Consider the following 25,123-nt stretch of genomic DNA (forward strand, 5'->3'; position numbering starts at 1 on the left):
AGGTTTCATAACCAGTGATATAATGTCAAAACTTATTAATGGCATGTAAAGTAACTAAAAACTCATTTTTTGTTACAATATAATTCAACTATGCAAGAGTCAAATTTTACTTGTGTAATAATGGCATAAGGAGTCAAATATTTTTGCCCCAATATAACTCCTAAGGATGTATCTAAAGCATTAGTTGAAATATGAAAAGGAAGACTCCAATTTGGTCCTCTTAAGATGGGTGCTTCAGAAATATATTCTTTCAATTTTTCAAAAAAAATTTGGAAATCACAATTCCAAATGAATTCATAGTCTTTTATAAGTAATTTGAAAAGTGGAGAAGCTATCTTTGTGAACTTTTCTATGAATCTTCTGTAATAACCAGTAAAACCAAGAAAACTTCTAACATCTCTTTAACAAGCAGGAATTGATAATTTGGAAACAATTTATACTTTAGATGCATCCACTTTAATCCCATCTCCTGAAATGTGGTGGCCTAAAAAAATTCCCTGAGTGAACATCATAAAACATTTTTCATGGCTTAATGAAAGATTTGTTCTTTTACATCTAATGAGAACTTTTTCTAAATTTTCAAAATCATCCTCAAAATAATTACCATAGATAGTAAAATCATCCATGTAAACTTCCACACAATCATGAATTAGATCAGAAAAAATGCCTAGAGTTTCCCTTTGGAATGTTGCAGGTGCATTACATAATCCAAAAGGAAGTACCTGGTAAGCATAAGTTCCCCAGGGATAGGTAAATTTTTTTTTGTCTTGATCTTCCAGAGGTACTTGGATTTGATTATATCCACTAAAACCATCCAAGAATGAAAAATAATTTTTTCCCTCCCAATGTATCAAGGAATTGATCTATAAAGGAAGTGTAAAATGATCCTTCAAGGTAGCTTTATTCAATTCCCTATAATCAATTCATACTCTCCATTTTCCATTTTTCTTTAGAATGACCACTAATGGTATGACCCATTAACTATCTAATATTAGGTAAATGAAATTCACACTCAAAAGTTTTTGTAACTCCTCTTTAAAAATTTCCCTTAAATTTGGATTCATCCTCCTTTGGGGTTGTCGAACTAGTTTGGAATTTCCTCCAATATAGATATGATGCATACAAGTATTAGGATCCATTCCTTTCATATAAGTGTATTCCCATGCATAAGCCGAGGAATTTTCTTGTAACATCTTTATCCATGCTTTATTTTGGGATTCTTCTAGATTATCATTGATGTTCAAAGTTTTCCCCGGAGACATTTCTGTTAAGCAATTGCCAAATTTTTCCATAGAATGTAAATCCATTTGATGAGATGATAAATATTCAACATTTTATTGTTCTTGAAAATTTTGGTCTTGTTCATAACATGAGGAAGAATCATTATTATTCATTAAATTTTAAATTTGATCTTTTTCATCTATTTGTGAAGTAGCAAATATCGGTTGTATATCAAAATCTTCATTACCATATATATCCAAACTTCACTTTCTACTTCTATTTTATTTTAATTTATTTTATATATATATTTGTTTATTTTTATTTTTTTTTTATTTTTTTTTTTTAATTTCTTTTCAGGAGGATATAGTGTGAATTTCTTAGTATAGATTCCATCAAAGATAAACATATCACCAGAGCTACAACTTATAAAAGCATGAGCTGTAGCTAACCATGGTTTGCCTAAAATCAATGGATGTCCCCCTAAATTATTGATGGGAGTTAAAATCATAAAATCAACAAGATATTTGCAATAATCTAAGGAGGTAGATACATCTTTTAATACACCATCTGGCTTGATAACAAATTTATCTGTTAACTATAGTAATGTAGGTGTGTATTGAATACTAGAAAGTTCTATTTGATCCATAGTTTGTTTACTCATGATATCGATAACTGCTCCTAAATCGATCAATGTTTGGAATCTTGACACCATTTATGTGTGTTTTTATAATTGGACTACCATGATCTAAATATTTTTGAATGGTTGAGTTTTCCCATCATAGTATCTACAATTTTTCCAACTAACTGAATTTTTTTTATTTCTTTTCTTTTTCTTCCTATTTTTTTAATGCTTAACTCCATGATTGTCTTTGCAAATATTGGTATTTCCCTTATAGCTTGTAACAAATTAAATTTGATGCAAACATTTTTTAGTTCATCTAACATATCATACTCATGAAACACAATTTGTTTTTCTACTCCTTTGTCAATTTTTAGCCTTTCAAGAAATGGTGGGTTTTAAACAAAGATAGAAGGTTGTTCTGCAGTGGGAGTTGAGTTTATTGAGGTATCATGTATAGGGGTGCTCTCTTTCTTAGGAATTTCTTCTTGATTAAGAGATGTTTCTTTTTCAAGAGGTTCATCCTCTTCAGATTCCTGAATAACAATAGATGGTAACTTCTTTTCCAAAAATCTACCATATCTAAGTTGGACATTGTTTAGATCTAATGGACTTATCATGCAAGCTTGGAAATTTTGACCTTATATATGGTAGACAGTTTGTGAATTTTTATTATTCAGATTTGGAAGTGGCTGAGTAGGTAGTTGATTGGTTTTTTGGGGGTATGATGTGGATGGTAAATTAAGTGGTTGATTAGAACGCTGAGTTTGATTTGAAATTGTGGAAAAGATTTTAATTGAGGAGGATAATATGGAGGTTGATATGGAATAAATGGCTATTTAAATTGGTTATATCGAGGATTCCTAGGAGGAAACTGCCAACCTTATGCCCATAATGGATTTTGAGGTGCCAAAATTTTCCAAGGCATTGGAGTATTCCAGCTGTTCTGAGGTTGTGCATATGATTGGTATTGAGGATTAGGACCTTGTACCATATTTGGTCATTGTGGTGGCCATGGTCTTTTACCAATAAAACAGAGTGACTCATTTATTTTACAAGACTACATTAAATCTAGGAATTGAAGGATATTCCTTTGTGATATGACTTTCTACATAGATAACACATATTTCTACATTATCAAGAGGAAATTCTCTTAGAGCATGTTTCTTTTTGCAGTTAGGACAAAAATTGATAATGCAACATTTTCAACTTTTTGCTTGTTTTGAATCTTAAGGGTGTCTATTTTTCCACTAATACTCCCTAAGATATATGTTTTGAAGTTGTCAAGTAAACTTCCTATTTCTGCTCTACTTACTATTTGAGTTGTAGATTTGTTAATCCTAGACATAACAAGGTATCTTGGATTTTTCCCGATTCTAGCCTTTCCTCTTGAAATATGTGTACACAATTCACAAGTTTCTCTAAATGATAACTGAGAAACATCTCCTTTTGCCATTAAATTGAGAGTATCTACCCACTCATCTCTAATGGATTTTATCAAAAGAGTTTCCAGAGTTTCTTCATCTAGATTATGAATTTTAGCCCTTTTAACATTATAAGCAAATCTTTCAATAAAATATTCAAGATTTACATCCTCCTTTTGCATCATTTTAAAGACTAAATATTTAAGGTTATGAGGCATACAATAATATTTGTATTTATCAAAGAATGCATTTTTCATTTCTTCCCATGTTCTTATGGTATGTGTTCCTAATTCCATAAACCATTTAAGTGTTAAGTCTTTAAGAGTGGCTGGAAAAAATTACAATTTTTGAGAATCAAGCAAGTAGTCATAAGATATACACAAAACTTCAAACTCAAAAATAAATGTTTTAGGATCCTCATGTCTTACTCCATGAAAATTAGGGAGAATGGAGGGTAAGATATTCTTCATTGTAACTGTGGTATCTTCATCTAAGATGGGAAACCCAACAGGTTCTGGTTCTCCTATACCACCTCCTCCTCTATTTCCCCCTCTACCTCTTTCTTCATTACCTCTTCCACCTACAATCCTAAATTCACTATTTCACATTACGTACTTCTCCTTATCCTTCCCCTTCCATTGTAGATTCCTCGGAGCTAATATAGGGTTCTTCAATTGGGTTTTCTAGCTCCTCCCTTGGTTCTTCTATAAATGGAATAAAATAAGTTTCCTCTTCCTCTTCACTAGGGACTTCCAATCCTTGTCCTATAATTAGTTCTCTAGTTGAAGAAAGAAATATTACTCCTTTTGTTGGGGATGTAGGTTCATCTACTACAACTTCAGTAGAGGAAGTTGGTGAGTCTTTCGATTGGATTTCATATCTATGTACCTCAGGAAGTTTATGTCTACTTGCAAACAATGGAATATGAGTTTTAGTAGATGGTGTGGTGCTACAAGGTCATGGTGGGGTGAGTGGTGATGTTGGAATGGAACTCCTACCTCTACTTATAAACCTATCTCTAGAATATCTTTCCCTATGCAAAAATATGTTTTTATCATTTTTTTTAATGAAAAGACTCCTAAAAAATGAATCCTATATACACTTCCCTGGCAACGACTCCAAAAAAGTTTTGTAATTTAATTGAGCTTAAATTACTTCATAAATTATCAACCAAGGCCTAAAAAATGCTAAAGTGTATGTGCATTAGTTGTGCTAGGATTATTTATTTTGTTAATAAATTTTCAAATTCAATTAGGATATTTTTATGCACATGATTTTATCTAAGGATCACTCAAAATAAAAATATTATCACTCTTGCATGAAATAAAAGTATCACACTTGACAAAAATAAAGCTAAACTGAAGTTCAGAAGTAAATAGCAAAATTAAATCTAAATTTTCTTTACAATTGCAAAAAAGAAAGTTACTCTTAGATTTCAGAAATAGATATCACATTAACAAATCTAAATATACTTCATATTGACATAAATGAAACTAATTTTAAGTGCAGAAATAAAATATCACACTGGAAAATCTAAATCACATTGATAAAGCTTTGAAAGAAATTATACTTCTAATTTCAATTCAAAATTAAATGGTACTACTCTTCAAAATTTACATGTGCATAATGGATACCTTTTGATTATTTTCTTCATGCTTCACACGACGAAATGATTATGTCTATGAAAAAAATCTTCAAAAAACTCTATTACAAATTCTATCCTTACTGTCACAAGCATTCTTTGAAAATCAAAACTAAAAGATTAACTATGATAACTTAATGCTATGAAATATTGCTATGCTAATTTAATGCTGAAGAATCCCTAAAAACTATCCAAAACATAAAATCCTAAAGGCTTCCATAAATGAAATAATGATGAAAGTTTAAAAAATATAATTTTATTGATGGGAAAATGACCTCATTAAAGGATGAATTGACACGATCTTGTAGAGGACAATTTTCCCTTTCTAATGAGATATCACTCATCCTTTAACTCCTTCTAGATTAAGAGAAAATGATTTTCTAAGTTAAAATATAGTATATTTTGTCTGCTGGCCAACATGAACCTACATGTCCAAGTTGGCGCTTCCTCCAAGGGTCACATATTTTCATTAAATATAAAAAATAGTATAAATATGAGTTTAGGAACTTCATTTTCATCATCGATTTTTGATGAAGATGAGAAAGAATTCAGACAAAAGGCAAAGAAGCCAGATAGAGGATGAAGAGGACTAAAAGATTACTATTTGGAGAAGATTTTATTTATCTTTATAGCTTGGACTATTGAAACTCTGTGGCAACAACCTGTGGATACTTGTGTTAGGGCTCAAACTTGAAGGAAATTCACCTGTTGGAGGCTAACTCAAGCTCAAACTATGATCAGTCCCTTGGAGGCATAGTTTCGGAGCTCGAGACAATCATCTTACCTCAGCATCTTGAAGCACACCTTTTCGTCCAGTTTGAACATACATTATTGCAAATCATTTTTGGCTAGTTGAAAAGACTTTTTTGCACTTTATATCTATGGTTTTTCATGGCACTTTGGAAATTTTTCTGTGGAATTTTTCTGTGAATTTTTTCAACCTTCTTCTGAGCACTTTATAACAGATTTTGGTCTCTTTATAAGAATAGACCTCGAGCTGGTAACTAGAGATTGGAACAGACCTCGAGCTAGTAACCAGAAATTGGAATAGACCTCAAACAACTATTTAAATTCGACCTGTTACAAAGTTTTGGTGCCAATACAGGAGCAGACCCAAACTCCTTCCTTTAATCAACATTTTGGTCCTTTTTCATGGTGATTTCTTAAGGATACTTTAGCAAGAAGATACCTTGGCCTAGTGAACAACAAAACTTGACCTAATAACCAACAAACCTCAGCCTTGATGAGTAGAAAATCTTGACCTTAAGAGGTATACCTTTGGGTTCATTTAATGAGACTTGGACTTGAGAAGGAATAACGTGTTTGGGCTTATTGGATCACTCTTGTTAAGCAAATCTACCCAATATTAGGGCATACATACTTTCCCTTGGAGTTGACTTTAAAGGTTTCTTTGGAGCATCCATTGGAGAGATTTTGAAGTTGCCTTGGGAATATTTTTGAAATGTACTTGGAGTCACCTTTTAGGAAATTTTGGACTATATACATCTTGAAGAGAAGCATTAACAAAGAATTATTGAAGATACCTTGAAGTTTGGAGGGTAGATCTATTAAGGATAGTAGTTGGAAATCCTTTAAAGCAAGCTAGATAATTGGAGCACTGGAGAATTCTGTGAAGCAGCATATTGAAGATTTGTGGAGATCCTTGGAGACCATGATTCATTGAATCTATCATGAGGTAACCTTGAAGAATTTTGTTTGGGTAACATGAAGAGTTGTGGAGACACCTTCATGAGAAGACAAATGTGTCATTGATGAGCTAAGTGCCTTAGAGATTATTTGAGGGTAGTGTTAAAGGTGAGGATATTTTCAGGGCTTGTTGTAGATGATATTGGGAGCAGCGAAGAATCATTGATCTTGCCTTCAATTACCGAAGAAAAGGGTTGGAGCCCTAGAGGATAGGAGTCCTCACAAGACCAGGTTGGAGCCTGTATGAGAGATAGGGTTGGAGCCCTAGAGGATAGGAGTCCTCACAAGACCAGGTTGGAGCCTGTATGAGAGATAGGGTTGGAGCCCTAAAGGTTGGTGCATCAAAGTGACAAGGTTGGAGGTTGGAGCCTCATGAAGTCCAAGTCGGTGTTTGCAAAATTATAGGTTGGAGCCTAGAAGGATTGAATATTGGTGTCTTCATCTAGGGTTGGAGCCCTACACATTATTGTATTGGATTTATTGTAAAGAAGATGATTGAAGTCCTCATTATATCTGAATAATACAAGTATTTATTATTATTGTTCATTTTGTGTTCTAAATATAAGTGATCTTAACTATTAAAAATAACAATTAAAAAGAAATATTGATTCACCCCCCTCTCTTTATTTCCAACATGCACCTAGTCTTTGGATTGTCCCATTATTTTGCGGTTATTTCCTGTCGAGCCTCCTTGTACATGGATTTATCCTTGATAAGGTCAAATTTTGGAGGCGGTTCGGGAGTGCTCCTTACCCATTGAGTTTATTGTTCCTAGGGCCTCATAGTGTCAACTCCCGTCTTAACACCTCCTCGTGTTATTGTGTCGACCCGGTGTTGAGTTATATGTGGCACATCAACTATCATATGAACAATAGGTCCCTTCTTTTTCCTACCACTTGATAATAAAATGAAGGAAATTCTTCATGGGATGGTTTAAATACTTGTAATAAATACACGTACAACATGGATTGGTGAAATCCTAAGCTAAATGTCCCTGCTATATGCAATTATAATAAATTATAGTGCTTTTCCCTTCGCAAAATTGTCCTCTTCCTCTAATAATTCCTCTAGATTCTATAGCCATCATGCCACATCCTCAACCTTGCTGATTATATTTTCCACCCTAAGCATACCCAAGTTGATTATTCGATGAAACCTCCACTCCTTTCGACCCTTTCACTTTGAAGAAGTCAAATGTTTATTCATGCATTAAATCCAGTGCGCGATAATGGTTATTGTCATGCTCAACTAACTTACAGAAATTGAAAAACAAAGTCCACACTATGGCCTCATATTTTTACATCATTGGAAGGCTAGAGGGTACACGGTCCCATACCCTACAAATTTCACATCACATTCCAATGCCCTGCACAATGGAATTCAATGTGCCAGTTTCCATACAATAATTCAACAATTTGAATTCATTCCTATGGAGACCCTCCATTTGACAAATGGTACACCATACTTCTCCTCACTTTTCCTTTCCCTTTGAGAAGTCTTGTAGTTGCAAAGCTAGTGCAACCATTGAGTTGGGACTGCACCTGTGGCATCTCATTGTTCTCAATTCCTCCTACCAAAGATGTTTCTAACTTTAGCGCCAACTCTAAAGCTTATGACTACATATCAATCCTTTGTTGCATCAAAGGCATTTTGATGTGAGGCAGTAGTATGGTAATAAATAATTGTTTGCGCCACATGTCCATAATTTTGAATGTTAGTCTATCCTTCAGCACTGTAAATCGCTGATCAAATTCCATACCAATTCTCCTAGACTTTTCTTAATCTCTTTGAGTTCCATGATGCATTGGGACTCTAACTTGGGTCTCTAGAATTCTCTAATCATTGCCTGCTTAATATCCACTAGTGTACTATTGTGTCTAGCGAGCCTCACACCCTTATACTTCATGTACCATGTGTTACACAACATTTTGACAGTTTTGGTCCCTTTGCCAAATGGGGCATCGATTATATGACATGTAACCCTTGTTTGGCCAGGGGGCATGACTATATTATCATCACTATGGATCATTTCACCAAATGGGCCAAAGTGATGCCTACATATTCTGCAGATGGTAAGAAATCGATTATATGACATGTAACCCTTGTTTGGCTAGGGGGCATGACTATATTATCGTTGTTGTGGATTATTTAACCAAATGGGCCAAAGCGATGCCTACATATTCTGTAATTTCTAAAGTTTTTATGAAAATTTGATTTCAAGTGCACATTTTAACATAATCAGAAATTCCCGTAATAGCTATGTGGATGACATGTTTGCAGGACACTTGGGATCGATTTAGATGCATGGATGGAAATATTGGTAACTAGTGCTGAACTAATTCCACTTGGTTTGGTCAAAATAAGCTTTATGAGGCCCAGTCAAGGTTGGTCAAACATGACTAGTCACCCAAAAAATCCTTAGGAAATAGGGAAATTTTGTGATTTCATGGGATTGTCCATATTTCTTGGGATGGATTGAATGAATTCAACTTAGATAGATGGATATGAATAGATATGATTGTTAGAGAGACTTTAGATCATTTTGTTTCATAAAATTCTATTTAATCCAAGACATTGAAGGCTTATGATATGTAATTTTTGTATAATTTTATGCTGAGACATTTGGATTTTGGAGATTAATTTGAAGAACCTGTTATGATTTCATTTTTTTTTCATTGATGTGGATGAGTGACTGAAGTTTCAACATTTGATATCAGCCTGAAGTGTGCAAGGAAAGGGGTGAGGACCCCCACTCCAAGTTAAGTACACTTCATTGTTAGATTAGCTTAATTTTCCTTGAACTGGTTACTTTAGAATTTGTTTATTTGCTTTGTTTCAAATTTTCTTATGAATTGATGTGTGATGATTTATATTATGGAATTTTAGTTTGTTTATCACTTTAGTAAGATGGGACAACAAAGTGTTCAAGTTGAATTCTCCTTCTATTGAATTGATAGATCAAAACTAGAATTCTCCTTTGTTACATGCAAGTAGTTTTCTTATGTATTTTTAGTTTTCAAATGATAGCATAATGATAAATGAATTATGATGAAAAATTCCCAAAGATCTCTTAAGTTAAGGTCTCCTTCGTTGTTGATTTATGAATCTTAAGCTATTGTTAATTCATGATTTCTGATTTCTATTCATTAAGTGATAATTGAAAGAGAAGGACACAAATGGATCTCTTAAGTTAAGAGCCACTTCATCTATTTTTCATTACAAAAGTGAGTTAGAAATTGTTAATATAGGCTTATATTTGTAATATGTACTTCTTTAGTTCTTGAAAATTCATCTTCTAAGCTTCGATATACCTAATATCCATATACTATGGACTTGCCTCCAAGTTTTACAAACCTGGATTGATAATGAATACTTGTGTTAATTTGTGTTAATAAATTAGCTCAAAAACATCAAATATTACGAATGTATATCTGTATCCATCTATTGGAAAGAATTTTTGAATATATTACATATCATCATATTTCTAGATGCATGAATACATTGATAGATGCATTAGCTAATTACGTGTTGGATAGACATTTACGAAACATGTAAAAGGTAAGACAAACCATTTGTACCACAAAAGACAGGAAAATACAACATATATATATATATATATGTGTGTGTGTGTATGTATATATGTATATATGAGAATGTTTGATACATCAGAACCCCAAAAAATAATATGTGTATCTATAATAACATCAGCGGCTCGTAGGCCTCGTACATCCGTGGCACGCAGGCCTAAAAAAAATGTAAGTGCTGGACCTAGGAACTACTTAACATGGTGGTCATGGTAGCACGAGATAGCTCATGCAACCTGAATTAGTAGTCGGTAGATCCGATCTGAGACTCCCACTATGTGCCTCTGGTACCGCTGGGGCATGCCTCCTATTTGAGCATAGTCCAAGATACCATGAATCAACCCCTCAAGGTTCCTCATAATCTCCTCATTGTTATCACTCCCTTCTTGATAAGGAGTGACAACATTAATAGGATGGGGGACATGCTTGGCTATCGGGGACATCCCAGTTGGCCACTATGGTCCAACATCTGCATAAACGAGAGAAATGTTATAAGCATGCATATACCAAAAACAATTTAAAAACGTCAAAATTGATTTTTTTTTATTTTTTATCTTTGTCATCAAAGTCCTCTCCATCTGGTAAGGGCATATATGGATCTCCACGGAAATCAATGTTGTTGTACGGCCAATCCTCCACGACGATCTTCTGTTGTCATAGCCATGAGAAGAATGTCAGTCGGTACGACATATGCTAACCCCCAGTGATCCTGGGCATCAGACAACTCCAACAGACCATCCGCAGATTGCATGGCGTAGGAGGATCGACCTCAGTCAACTAATACTGGAACAATGGCACTCATTCCAGGAAGAAGGTCACAAGTACTAATCTAAAGCCACACTGCTTCATATTCCCCACCTTGGCCTTGGACAACTGGCACTTGATGTTCATATTCATGGCCTCTTCCTAGTTGAAGATCGTAGGAGCTGTGCAGTCAATAGCATAAAGGAACTTTGACTTGTTAGTTTGATGTTTTTCCTAGGACCCCTCCACTGTGTTTATAATCAATAGAAGCACCCTCAGTGTTAGATCCTGCAAACTGGAAATCTCTATCTTCCCACTCTTGGATTTCAGGGCCTCAGGACAGTGTTCGATAAGGAGGGAAGATATGCTTGCCCTGATCGAACGTGACCCATACAAGTTCACTAGCTCACCTCTGTAAGACAATCTAGTGATGAAGTAGATATATGAGGTTATCAACTCTAGCTCTTGGTCCCCAATGACAAAAATCTCGCGATTGATGTCCCAAAGGCTTATCAAGTATCGAAGCAACTTGGGTTGGGCCCGCATCCCTGGTGTAAGGAAAAATTTGAGGAGGCTATAAGCCCTTAAAGCCTCTAGGAAATTTGGATCATTCAATGTGTGAGTGTCAACATCTTCATGTTCTCTTTCCTTCCAATCCACCATTTTTGGCAATTTCTCTCCTGTAAAAGCCATTTATTTGAGTCAATCATCAATTTTGGCACATAAAATTCAAGTTTTAAAGGCCAGTTCTTAAGAAAATTGTTTTGCCCTATCCATGGTGCTAGTGGACCTATTTTAGAAACTATCACACCGGTTGGCACATATGGTTATGCAAATAAACCTCGGATGGTGTGATCCCATGCCCAGAAATCGCGCCAACTGAGGGCAATTTTTTTTCTCAAAAACCTCCCTAAAAATCCTAAAAAATGGCTAATAACATAAATGAATAGCATGAAAATGGAGCTCATGGCTTTGGCTAATACCTGGAACTGGTGGCTCATCGATTGAGCTCCCAGATCTCGCATAATTTGCTCCAAAAGAACTAGGGAAAAAGTGCCGGGTAAAAAGTCTTCACTACAAAGGTAAAATAGTAAATGGTAAAAAAATATTTACTTTTCCCCTTTTTATTCATTTTTTCATGAAAATATTAGGTTTTGTAAATATTTTTAACCTATTTTACCTCAAGGACTCGATAATACACTTTTCCTTACTTGTGCAGCAACAGGTGATGGATGTTCGACGATGACGATGAGTCACATTTTAGCTCTTTTCTCGACTCGTTAAACTCATATGAAAAGATTGCTGAGTATTTTTTTCCCTTTTTGACTTGTTAAAAAGAATAAAAATGGGAGGTCTACTTTCAGCTCTTTTCCGACCCTTCAAAAGAGAAAACATGGTCAAGCCCTTGTCATTTTGAACTCGTTAAGGGATGTAAAACTTCATGCGCCTAGCATAAGTTTACCCCTTTTTCGGGTAGGGAGGCACTATTTACGAAAAAGGTACTCCTTGAATGAAATGGTCAAGTGGTTCCATCAAGTATTGTTTTCTACCCTTTCGGGCTTGAGAGACACAAACATACAAAAAGGGACCATATGGAGTTTTCCTTTACGTGTCTTTTTCAAACTCTCTAAACATGAAAAAGATACTGAGTTACACCTTTGTTGAACTCATTAAACTATTAAACGACATTGGTTTCATCACCATGATGAAAATGAGCTTCTCCTTCCTAGGGCTCATTAAACTTACTAATTTAGATTCGTCCGAAGGATGAACTTACAGTGCAAGCATATGCTATCCCCTTCAAGCTTGTGATTAAAAAATAATTGGGGTACTTTCCAAAAATGGTGGGGGAAAAGTTGGAAATCTATTAGTTGTGTCGGCAGCTCAGTCTTGAACATGACACTCTTTGCTTCATGTCAAGTTGGGACATCCTCCTTTACATCATTGACTTTCCTGGATTTGGGTCGTTCACTTTTACCTTCCGTCCGATCTCTGCTATGTCATTATGACCATCGATCCCATGGATCCAAAAGCTACCAAACTTCCAGTTGTGTCGCTGATATGTTCAAGAGTTGTCCTTCTAGAGTTACACTTACCTCTGTTTCTCTGTATCATCCAAAATCATTTTGCATCCTCTCGTCTCACGTCAATGATGTGGGATTCTTTATGGCCCTCCGTCGACACGGTCACATTCCATCGAAATCAACTCATTATCTAGGAAGTTGATTGAGAGACTCCATTCTAGTACCTTAGAGCTTGCATGACTTAATGGCAAGTTCTTTACACTCGACAACAAGTTCACATCATTGGCTTTGGTTTGAGGGATTTCACCGGTGTTCAACTTCAGTTCCTGTATTCACATTCCGAGAATTGTGATGATAGTACCTTGAGAGCCATTGCCATTATTGGTGGTTTCTCTCGTACTTTTTAATAGTTTACATCATTGACTGGTAATCAAGCGACTTTTTAGCATGTTCAACATCAAGAAATCTATTCGCATGCTAAGATATTTACTTTGATTGGGTCGTGTTGGAGCACAAGACCCTGGACTCAGATCACATAAGTCCAGGTTGCAAAGTGATGTGGCATGGTTATGATGATATGCATGTCTCTTTCAGATGGCTGGCTATGACTAGACCATGGGTTATCATATGTGATCCTTCTCATTATTGGATGGCTGCGACCATACCTCAGTTTCATTATGATCCTCTTTGACAGATGGTTGTGCCCATACCTGGATCCATTTACATGATCATTCTCTGGATGGCTATGTCCATGCTATGATTCATGTATCATTTGATAGAAATCTCAATTTCAGTATATGTATCTGTACTTGCTTGCACTGATTCATGATGGCAGGCTAGTTCCCTACAATGATTCATAAAACATTCCATCCCTCACTTTGGCTTGACCTTCACGCTTTAGGGGGCATCTATTACACAACATTTTGTCACTGTCCCTGTACTCCCTATTCCTTGATCCTAGAGGACCTCTATAGTGAACCCTGCATGCTTTTCCTTCATGGAGAAACTCCCATTATGCCCCTCTTCATGAGTAGATCATTTCCCTTTTGCACCATTTCCCCTCAAACTTCTGTTTTGCCCAGTTTGCAAGGCCAGCGCTAATTTCCTTTGTCTCCCCTCGCCGATGTGCAGCGATTAGCAATATTCCCCATGCTGACCGGTGTGAATGAGCTATGTTCTAGTCTCACCAATCCTGTTATGGCAATTTTTTTAAATTAAAGCTGAAGGTTCCATCTCTAGAAGCTTCATAATGGAAGTCTGGTAAATGGTTTGGCCAGATAGGGTCAAGGATGACATTTTGGGCTCCTTTACCCTGTAATGATGGAACTACCTTAAGGGATAAGTCTTTCTCCCATGAGAAGAGGATCCATCTCCCATACATATTTCCTATATAAACCTCTCTTCTTCCCAAGCACAATCTAGTTAGAGTGTTGGCTGAGTGTGAGTATACTATTTTGGTTAGACAAGCAAGCTATTACTAGTTGTAGCCATCTAGTTGTGTGAAGGAGAAGTGTGTTTGGTTTGGAGTGAAGTATAAAGGGAATATCCTTTAAAATATTGTTGTTTGAAGCCATCATGGAATGCTAGCAGAAGTGTGTGGGAACTCGGTCTTGTCATAGGAAGACTGCAATGTCAAGACGAATGGTTGTAATCTCTCTTTGATGTTAATATATGTAGCTATCAATTGATTTCCTACATATTTTGTAATATTACATATTCGTGTCATAATTCTTCTTGATTCATTAAGCAGGTTGAATTGTAATTTTTCTATTATTATGTTTGCGTGTTGTTGTTGTGTACTTGTTTCAGGAGCTTGAAGAAGGAATCAGAAGATTACTGGAGCGAGCAAGTGAGGACATCATCAAGCAGGATAAGAAACAAAGAGGTAGGCACTATTGATTGATAATAACTTAAGGAAATCTTCCATAGAATGTATCTATTGTGGCTAGACCCATTATCAGGGTAGAGGAATTCGTTCGTGTCCGCACTTATAATTTTACTTCACCACACCATGTTATCATAAGATCCTGGAAGGTGGATTCTAGCTGTGAAATCTAGGTGGCCTCATCTTAGACCTACGTAGCTGTCCAAATGGCTTCACACACGAATAAATGTTGTTTTGGGTCTTTGGTCCCAACACTATGAAACAAAGGCATCCTGATATCTACTCATAACATGGTGGTATGCATGGTACTCCTGGATCAAGTACTCCCTCCCGTGCTTTCTATACTACTAGAAATATGTGCGCTTGTCTGCACATCACTTTAAATCTGAATACGTTATCGTTCCCCCTGCAACCTGAAAAAATCCACTACTACTACTATTTCATACTCCTTGACTATGATGACCCCTTACACTATTTGAATAAATGCGCTGAGTGATTACCTCCTAATTTGTAGATGTGCGTTGGGTGGTGGGGTTGACCCTAGTGATGATCTAGTATTGTTGGTCTAATTCCAAATCCTCTGTAGTGTACAAGCTCAATTTTTATATTTATCTTGCCTCCATATGTGGCATACCAACTATGCCTCTTCATACCTCTAGTCTCTGACACTACTCTGTGTCTTGCGATGACCACTCCTATCCCCTTGCTCTAGGCTCCTACTTTTGGCAGGTATCTATGTTGACCGACCTCCTCCCATGTCACCCCATCTATATCTCCTACCACTCCTCAACATTCCATCCTTGTAGCTATCTTTCTCCTTTATCTTCCTTCTTTGATTATGCACAATTCAAGATCCATTAATAGCTTCCATCTCCATGTATTGTTGAAGAATGTAGCTATGTTTGTTCTTCATAAATTGTACTTGAGTAAAAATGTAATATATCTATCAAAAGAAAAGCAAAAAGAATTATTATTATTATTATAAAATTGATTTGTTAAAGCATGGGATTCATGCTTGGGGCAATTTTCATAGGTCAATACTCCATTGTTTGCTTTAGGATTGTTTATTTGAGTCAAATTCATTTTATTTATTGGTCAAAGACTCCTCCATCAAGTCTCCTTTCTATCGGCTTCAAATAGATCATCATCAAGTCGACTAAATTTAAATGAACTCAAGTCGGCCTCAACATATATGGAGACACAACCCTTCAATGAAGTCATTTCAGATTATTTACAATGGGAAAGAACTATATACAAGCCTAAGGTTTTCGCATCAATCCAACGATATAATCTCAGGTTAATTACAATGATAATCTTGTTAAGACAGGTCTGAAAATCAGAGTGGAAAGTTTTGGTGCTACCACAATTTCGGGCTATTACAGTGACCACGATTTCAGGCTATTATAGCGATCACAATTTTGGTGCCACTACGATTTCGGTACTATCACAGTTTCAGTGCAATCATATTTTGATGCAAACACAGTGATGAAATCTCACCACAACACCACAATCTCAGTGAAATCTCAGTAAAGGATTTTGGTGCCATTACAGTCTCAATGTTATCACACGTGTCAGTATAATTACAGTGATGAAAATATCGATACTTTTACAATGATGAAATCATGATGAGGTCTTGGTACATTATAGTGTTGAAGATCTCAATACTTTTGCAATGATGAGATATCGAAGTAGTTATAGTGATGAGATCTTGGTGCAATTAATAGTGATAAGTTTTTGGTGCTAACACATTGACAAGTATTCAATGCAAACAAAGTGAAAGGAATCCACTACTTAGAAGAACAATCAAGGATGACTGGATGGAGGGAGTCTCTAGTCTAGGTTGTAAGGGTCTTGGTCATCTCATCTTGAATCTACCGAAGGAATAATTTTGACTGGGTTTTCCGCTAGAGTGAGGTTTTTCCCTGGTTGCGTGCCTACATCTTGTGTCCTCTTTTATTCTTTTTCTTTGCATTAGTCTTGATGATAAGAAAAGATAAATCAAAATAACTAATAATAATAACGAAAACATCACAAGATAATTTCATAATAAGAGAAATCATTTAACTGCCACACTTTGGATTTCTCAACATGGTTTCAGAGCTAAGGTCATGATCAAAGGTAGTCTGAAGATCACTTATACATCTTTTAAGTTTTCTTAGTGAAAGGTACATATATTAAGGACATCTATGGGCTCATAAAATTAAGATTACAGAGAGCCAGTTCAGTACTTTCAAGGAACCTTGAAGAGGAAGGAGGATTTTGGTATATCTTAAAGAGACAAAGAGCAACAAAAAAATTTCACAGTGAAAAAATCAAATCATTTCAGAGAGAAAAATTTAATGATCTCATAGTATAGAAGAAATGTAACTTATCTCCACAAGGCAATAATATAATCCACATAAACAAGGGAAGTTCATACCAAATTTCTATAAGGAATTCGTAAAAGTTGCAGTGATGAACTCGATACATCTAGTATCACAAGTATAAGTTAAGTACAAGCCTCAACAAGACAATTTGAATTAGGTTTGGTGAAAATCACAAGGAGAAAAGTTTGATCATTGAGTACGTATAATCTCAAAAGTAAATGAGGATTACAATATGATGTAAGCTATAATGATACAACTTGATCACTTTAGAAATTGGGTTCATAGGTTTTTAGTGAAGTCATAGTCATAGTCATGACTTCACTATAGATTTTAAAAGAAAGATTCAGGCTCAGTGATATGTTTATAGTTGAATCACTAAGTTCTGAAGAAATGATAAGGTTAAAGCAGTGAAAAAGTATATTTTGTCTTCCATCTGTTGAAGGAATGGAACTTGGGACAACTTCCTATGGAGAACTATCAAGTTCAAGAACAAGGTACCATCTCAAGGGAATCAGTTAAGTATTTAACAAGATGCAAATGTACTTAAACATAAAGTAAATTTATGAGATTTTAGATTTCTATTATCTCTAATGATACTTGTTTATAACTAGTATGGGATAAATATTATACTCTCTAGATAACATATTAGAACATTAATCCTTATCCTCTAGGATTTACAAGCAATCTAGGGTGTAAATTAAAAGTCCCTTTGTTGATTGAAAGAAGGAATAACTTGATCTTCGATATCATAAGATTCCATCCTTCGTAGTTACATAGAAGGTATAACTTGAGAAATTAAATCATGTTTTTGGTATCACATGCTTTTCTTTACAGTATGTATTACAGGTATAAAAGATCATGATTGAATACAAGGAGAACACTTCAAGAAATCCTTACAATATTTGAACATCTCCAGGTATGTCTTAGACTGTACACCTTACAAGATTTTCTTAAAGGTATGTTCATCTTATTTTTTAAGTTTTCATTATATTACTAACATTGTTATGCCTAGTTGTCTTAAATCATAAAGATTCTTGTTTAGGGTGATTCATCATTTGATAAATCTACCCTCCTTACATTCTTGATTGCTCTTATAGAACCCTAGACAAGTTCTCTGTAAAACCATAACTTAAGGGTATGCTAATCATAATGTATAAAACCCTAACCTGCTTAGGGTTATTGGGAAATGATAGTTGGAGTTTTAATGATGATGTCAAGTTTGGGGTTTTGGTGTGATCATGAAAACCATAACTTGCGAGTGTCGTTTGAAATCCCATACCTTTGAATCGTTGGTATAGTAGGGTTAGTTTGCTATGTTATGAAACCCTAGATCCTTAGGGTTGGTTGGGTCTATAAGAAAAACCCTTGTTATGTCTTTAAGGTAAGATCCTAGGAATGAAACCCTAGGTGTATATGTGTCCGTTTAGTTGAAATCCTAGCTTGGTCTAGGTCAATATGTGTCTAATGTATTAATGTTTTCTGAAATATGATATTCTTATGTATGATAATGAATTCCTAGATATGTGTGTTGACCTAATTATTGATGGTCATAAGTCGTAGGCCTTTGTCTGAGTCTGATATTCTAGGATGATGTTGTTTGAGAAATCTAGGGTTTTTACAACTATACCCTAGTAGTAGTTAAATTCTCTAGTATGTGTGATATGACAATTTGAAAAATATGAATCTATATAGTGATTGTTGAATGAGAAATCTAGGGTGTACATCAAACCCTAGTAGAAGTTAGTTTTGTTTTTTATTAAGATGTGATTGGTATTAATTGTTGAAGCTCATGTATGAATTCTAGGATATGTATGAAATCCTAGTGAGGAGTCTAACATATGAATTATGATAGTTGTTAGACATGTTACTTGTTTGAATTTTTTCTAAGGTTTTCTATATGAAAGAACTTGTCATATCATTGAAAGAATACTGAAACCCTATATGAGTTTAATATTTTGAGCTATCGATGTGATTTGTTTTAACTAAACCTGGGTAAGAAGTTGAAATATAGTCTCTTGTTGATTATGTTTATAAAATATAATGCTTCCATTATTATAAGATTTTTATATGGCTAAATTCATCCTTCTATATTTTTGGTTGTACTTGTTATCTAAGTTGTGCAGGTACATCATCTTCAATAGAGTGAAGATGATCATAAATAAAGTTGATGTGATAAGCATGAAATATGAATGAATATGATGTGAAGGATGGAAGCCATGAAATACTCTTCAATAAGAAGAAGAAAATCTCCTTGGGTTAAGAGGGAGCATGGATAGAATAAATATCCCTGGTTGAGAGGGAGGGCATAACATAGTTTTGATTCGAGAAGCATTTTTGAAGGATATGTTGCCACATGTGAAGTAGAAAAGGAAAGTGTATGACTGAGGAATATTAGATCAAAAATTCGATTGATAGTCCTAATGTGTTGACAAGAAACATCAATTTGTTTGGAATACCCTAGATGTTTGTGTTTGTTTATGAACATGTAAAATTATATTATTAATTAGGGTTGTTTTTGTACAAGTAAATCTCTCGAAGTTTTGATGGCATGCTGGTTACTGATCTGTTTGATCGGGAGAGAATTGTTTTCCTTGATCTACTAGATCAAGGAGTAGTGAGGCTTTGTGAGTGAAGCATGGCCTGGGAGGACATCTTGCTGGCACTTGGTGTTGATGTCTAGGTCCCAAAGTTGGGAAGGTGTTGCTGGTCATAGAGCCCTGACCTCATATACAAACCTAGATCCATGGGTTGATGGTTAGCAAGTAAGCTTGATGGTACATAGAGAGGCAAAAAGCTTGAGTCGATCTTAGTCCCACCCAGATAGATTTCCCTGGTTAGTAATTTGGTCTGTGGCATTGCGACACCTAAATTATTTAGTCATCTTGGATAGATTTCCCTGGTCAGGAATCTAGTCCATGGCATTGCGGTGCCTAAACTTCTTGGTAGATGACGTGTTTTGAGATCTTCCATGTACCTCTTTGATTACATGTAAATATGAATACCTCCCTAGTTAAGAGAGAGTGTTGAAGAATGTAACTAGGTTCAATCTTCATAAATTTACTTGAGTCAAAAATGTAATATATTTGTCAAAAGAAAAGAAAAAATAATTTTTATTATTATTAAATTGACTTGTTAAAGCATGGGTTTCATGCTTAGGTCAATTTTCATAGGTCAACCTACATTGTAGGGTTTAGGATTGTTTATTTGAGTCAAAGTCATTTTGTTGATTGGTCAAAGACTCCTCCATCAAGTCTCCTTTCTATCGGCTTCAAATAGATCATCATCAAGCCAGCTACATTTAAATGAAGTCAAGTTGGCCTCAACATATATGGAGACACAACCCTTCAATGAAGTCATGTCAACTTATTTATCTCTGGGAAACAACTATATATACAAACCTAATGTTTTCACATCAATCCAACCACAAAATCTTAGGTTAATTATAGTGATAATCTCACTAATACAAGTTTGGAAATAAAAGTGGACAGTTTCGATACTACCACAATTTTAGGCTATTACAGTGACCACGATTTCAGAAAATTGTAGTGATCATAGTTTCGGTGCCATCACAGTCTCGGTACTATCACAGTTTTAGTGCTATCCTATTTCTGTGCAAACATATTGGTGAAGTCTCACCATAGTGCCATAGTCTCGATGAAATCTCAGTAAAGGATTGCAATGCCATTACAGTCTCAATGTTATCACATGTCTCAGTATAATTACATTGATGAAGATCTCGATACACTTTACAGTGATGAAATCATGATGAGGTCTCAGTGCATTATAGTGATGAATATCTTGTTACTTTTACAGTGATGAGAACTTAAAGTAATTACAATGATGAGATTTTGGTGCAACTAACAGTGATAAGGTTTTGATGCTAACACAATAGCAAGTATTCATTGCAAACACAGTGAAAAGAAGTCACTTCTCAGAAGAAAAATCAAGGATGACTTGATGGAGGGAGTCCCTAGTCTAGGTTGTAAGGGTATTTGTTGTCTCATATGGAATCTACTGAAGGAAGAATTTTGACCAGGTTTTCCCCTAGAGTGGGTTTTTTCCGAGCTACATGCCTACATCTTGTGTCCTCTTCTATTAGTTTCTTGGAATTAGTCTTAATGATAAGAAAAGATAAATTGAAAGAGCTAATAATAATAATGAAAACATCACAAGATAATGTCATAATAAGAATCATTTAACTTCCACACTTTGGATTTCTCAACATCTATCTCGTCCTTTTCTTTCATCGCTTCTCAAACCACCTCCTGGGTCTCCCCCACTTCCCCGTATGCGTGAGCTACGTAGCCAATCTTGGTATCAGATACTCGTGGAAAAAACCATGGTCATACAACAACAATTTAATCAACAACAACAATGATCATATAAATGTACCCCTCAGTCCCTTGAGGAAATTTCACTTAGTTGTAGTATAGAATATTGTTAATTCTACTGCGAACTCCAAAATATATCCTTTTGTTGTCTAGGTAAATCCTCTTTGCGAACAAAGACAATCCCTCTAGCCCAATGAGTGGGCCTAGCAACCAAAGTGACAATCTACTAGACACTTTCCTAAGTTGCAATTGAAAAGAGATATGAAGAAGATGGACTACCTCATTCTGATGCTATCTCGATCTCCTTTGCTGAAGACCTTGAATCACTTGTGTCACAGGCTCGTTCCTACTGCTCTAAATTTTTATGCACGTGCACAAGAGATCAAGACACAACAAGGAATGAAAATACAAATAGCATATTCAAAAGAAACCTACTTAACTGACCAAGGAATGTTAAGCTAAATGATACATGAGCATACACATTTAGGGAAAATGAACAAGAAGTTGTATATTAGTAGAAAATAAAGGGAAGCATACAACCAAGCATTCATGTTGATAGGCTCTCCTTGAATCAATATCCATGTCCAAGCTAAGCTCTCCAATCACTCCTTATCCAAGCCAAATGAATATCATATAGGCACAATCTTAGCATAAGTGTGCAAATAGGAAAAGACCAACCATTTGGGAATGGGAGAGGATGAATATATAGGCTGGAAAAGGGAGTTAAGATCTCTCCAAAGATATGAGTAGGCCCTTATCTCAAGGAGGTAGCTCATAGGGATAGACCAAGAGGCCAAGTTGGGAGAATTCAACCTCATCTATGTCAAACAACCTCTAGCTCACTGCTCTGGAAGCTTCTAGATCACGAAGCTTCTCATCCTCTTTGCGAAAAATTGCTTTTTTGGGATCATCACGGGTATACAAGTGAAAAGAACAATGGAATCATGGGTCAAGTGAAGTGAAACATGCGATCATCATTGTTTTTATTCTCATAATCATGATGATTCTCAAATTAGGGTTTTAGAGCTATTTCTTTCAGGGAAAGCTCAAGGCATTTTCCAATCAATGTCTTAGAAAGGATCTAAGTTGCATATATGAATAAGTACATTGCATAATGGTCATGTCTTGGGAACTTCAGGGTATGTCACAGGGAAGTGAAGAAGGCGTGAAAAAATATTGTGTAACAGATGCCCCCTAAAGCATGAAGGCAGAACGAGGAGTGATCGCTGAGATGATTTACGAGATTTTGCAAGGACGGGGACAAACACTTTCAAGAGACCTACAAATCAAGGACACATATACATATATATATATATATATATATATATATATATATATATATATATATATATATATATATATATATATATATATATATATATATATATATATATATATATATATATATATATCTAATATCATGAATCCACGGTATGGACACAACTATCTGGATGATAAGGACTATATGAAAAGATCCATAGTATGGGCACAACCATCCAAATGAGAAGGATCATATGTGAATCTAAGATCCAAGGTATGGATGCAGCCATCCGATATAGAAGGATCATCATAAATGTAAAGTCCCACGGTATGGTTGCATCCATCCATATGGCATAAATATGTGTACAATCATGAATAACATATAACTCCACATAGACTGAGTCATATCAGACAAGACTCAGGTCTTGCGCTCTATCCCCACCTGATCAGTGTATGAATTCTAGCATGCGAATGAATGTGTTGAAGTCAAAAATGCTAGAAAAATACCGAATTACCGGCCAATGATGTGGATCATTAATAGGTATGAGAGAAACCACCAATAATGATAATGGATTTAAGGTACGAAAGTACAATCTGTGAATGTGATAATGAAGCTGATGTTGAATGCTCGTGGAATCATCCAATCGAAGGCCAATGATGACGACATGTCGTTGGATGCAAATAACTTTACATTAAGGCATGAAAGCTCTAAGGTACTGAAAGGGAGTTTCTAAGTCATCTTCCTGGATAATAAACCGAAGTGGATAGGAAGCGACTCATTGAATGAGGGAAATGACAAGTCCCCCATCATCAACAAAAAACAAGGAATAAAGTGGAATTGAATGAATAAGGTCCAAGACTGTAACAATGGGTTAGACAGTGTATAGGTAAATAACTGTAGATAGGACTTCTTTTGAACACTAGTGACACGACTCCGAAGTGTGGCAATATTTGACTCAAACATAGGAGTAAAGGTCATGATGACAAAATGGAATAGTCAAATGAGAGGAAAAAATGGATCACCCAAACCCGGGAGGACAAGTGACTGAGTGAGGATATCCCAAATCCAACACGAAAGTAGAAGAGTGTCATGTTTAAGAGTGACATGCTACCTTTACAAAGGATGTTTCATTTTCATTTTTTCCCACTGATCTAGGTGGATCTCTAGACACCAGTGGCATGGAAAAGGCTCAAAATTCAAAGTGGCAGAAAGATGATTAACTTGACATCAGATCAAAGTGCTCATCGCCTTGATTCCAACAGTGTGAACGACACTCCAATCCGAGTCTAGATGAGGAAGATAGAGGCAGTGAAAGTTGGGTTGACTTTTGCTGATTGGGCAGGATTAATGAAGGCAAAATTTCAACTTTTTTCAGAGGACGGAATCTAGCTAACTCTGGTCAGATTCCAGGTGAAATTGTCACTTGGTTAAAATGACTCCTTTGATCAAAATTTTGATTTATCAAAAGGGGCATAATGTTTTTGATAACAAAAAAAATTATAAAAGAAGGGTGGCAGCTCACCAACCCCACCACCCCAATCCACATCATAAGAAATGAATGGAGGGGTGGGCCACTACCCCCAACCCCTCCCCATGCAACCACCATAACATTAAACACAAATTAAGGTGGTGGGCCAACCCTTGGGGCATGGACCCAACCACCAAATGAAAACCACCATTGCCAATAAACGTTGGTCAGCCCTTGGGTTGTATAGGTGAGGTGGGCAGGCTGCCCAAGGTGGGCCCAACCTGAACTCCCTTCCCATTTAAGATTATGTTGTGTTAAAAAAGGAGAAGGTGGGGTTTGACTGCTCGACCTCCTCCATAATAACTGAATCCATAACCATTGTGTCACAACTAACTGTTGTGTAATCCACTCGCCAAATTATTATTTAAACGTAGTTTATCAGTGCGCCCAGGGTAGAGGAGGGAATGTTGTGGGGAAAAATGCCTATGCAAGACGATCCTATCCACCTAAGGTGTGACAGTGCCTTAGCAACAAACAGAGACAGCTATTCTAATATTTCTTCCTTTATGAATTAAGAATGAAGAGAGATAGATGGACTAACCGGTGTCTTCCATTTGTCCCTCGATCCGGTCTCTCTTCTCTTGGAGGATTCCCAGCTACTTGTCTTCTCGCTCACCCAGCTTCAAGAGGTTTCTGCAAGATCACAAGAAGAGAACACTACACAAGACATGGATTCATATTCATAACTAGTTCAGGATTAGAAATAAACTAAACATACTAATGCATTCATACATCAAAAATACACCAGCATATAGGAGAAACCAAGATAGCTTTATTGATGAATAAC

The sequence above is a fragment of the Pinus tabuliformis genome, chromosome 7, assembly GCF_031772625.1.
Source record: "Pinus tabuliformis cultivar Carrire ecotype Pingquan chromosome 7, CPIR1, whole genome shotgun sequence".
Taxonomy (NCBI): Eukaryota; Viridiplantae; Streptophyta; class Pinopsida; order Pinales; family Pinaceae; genus Pinus; species Pinus tabuliformis.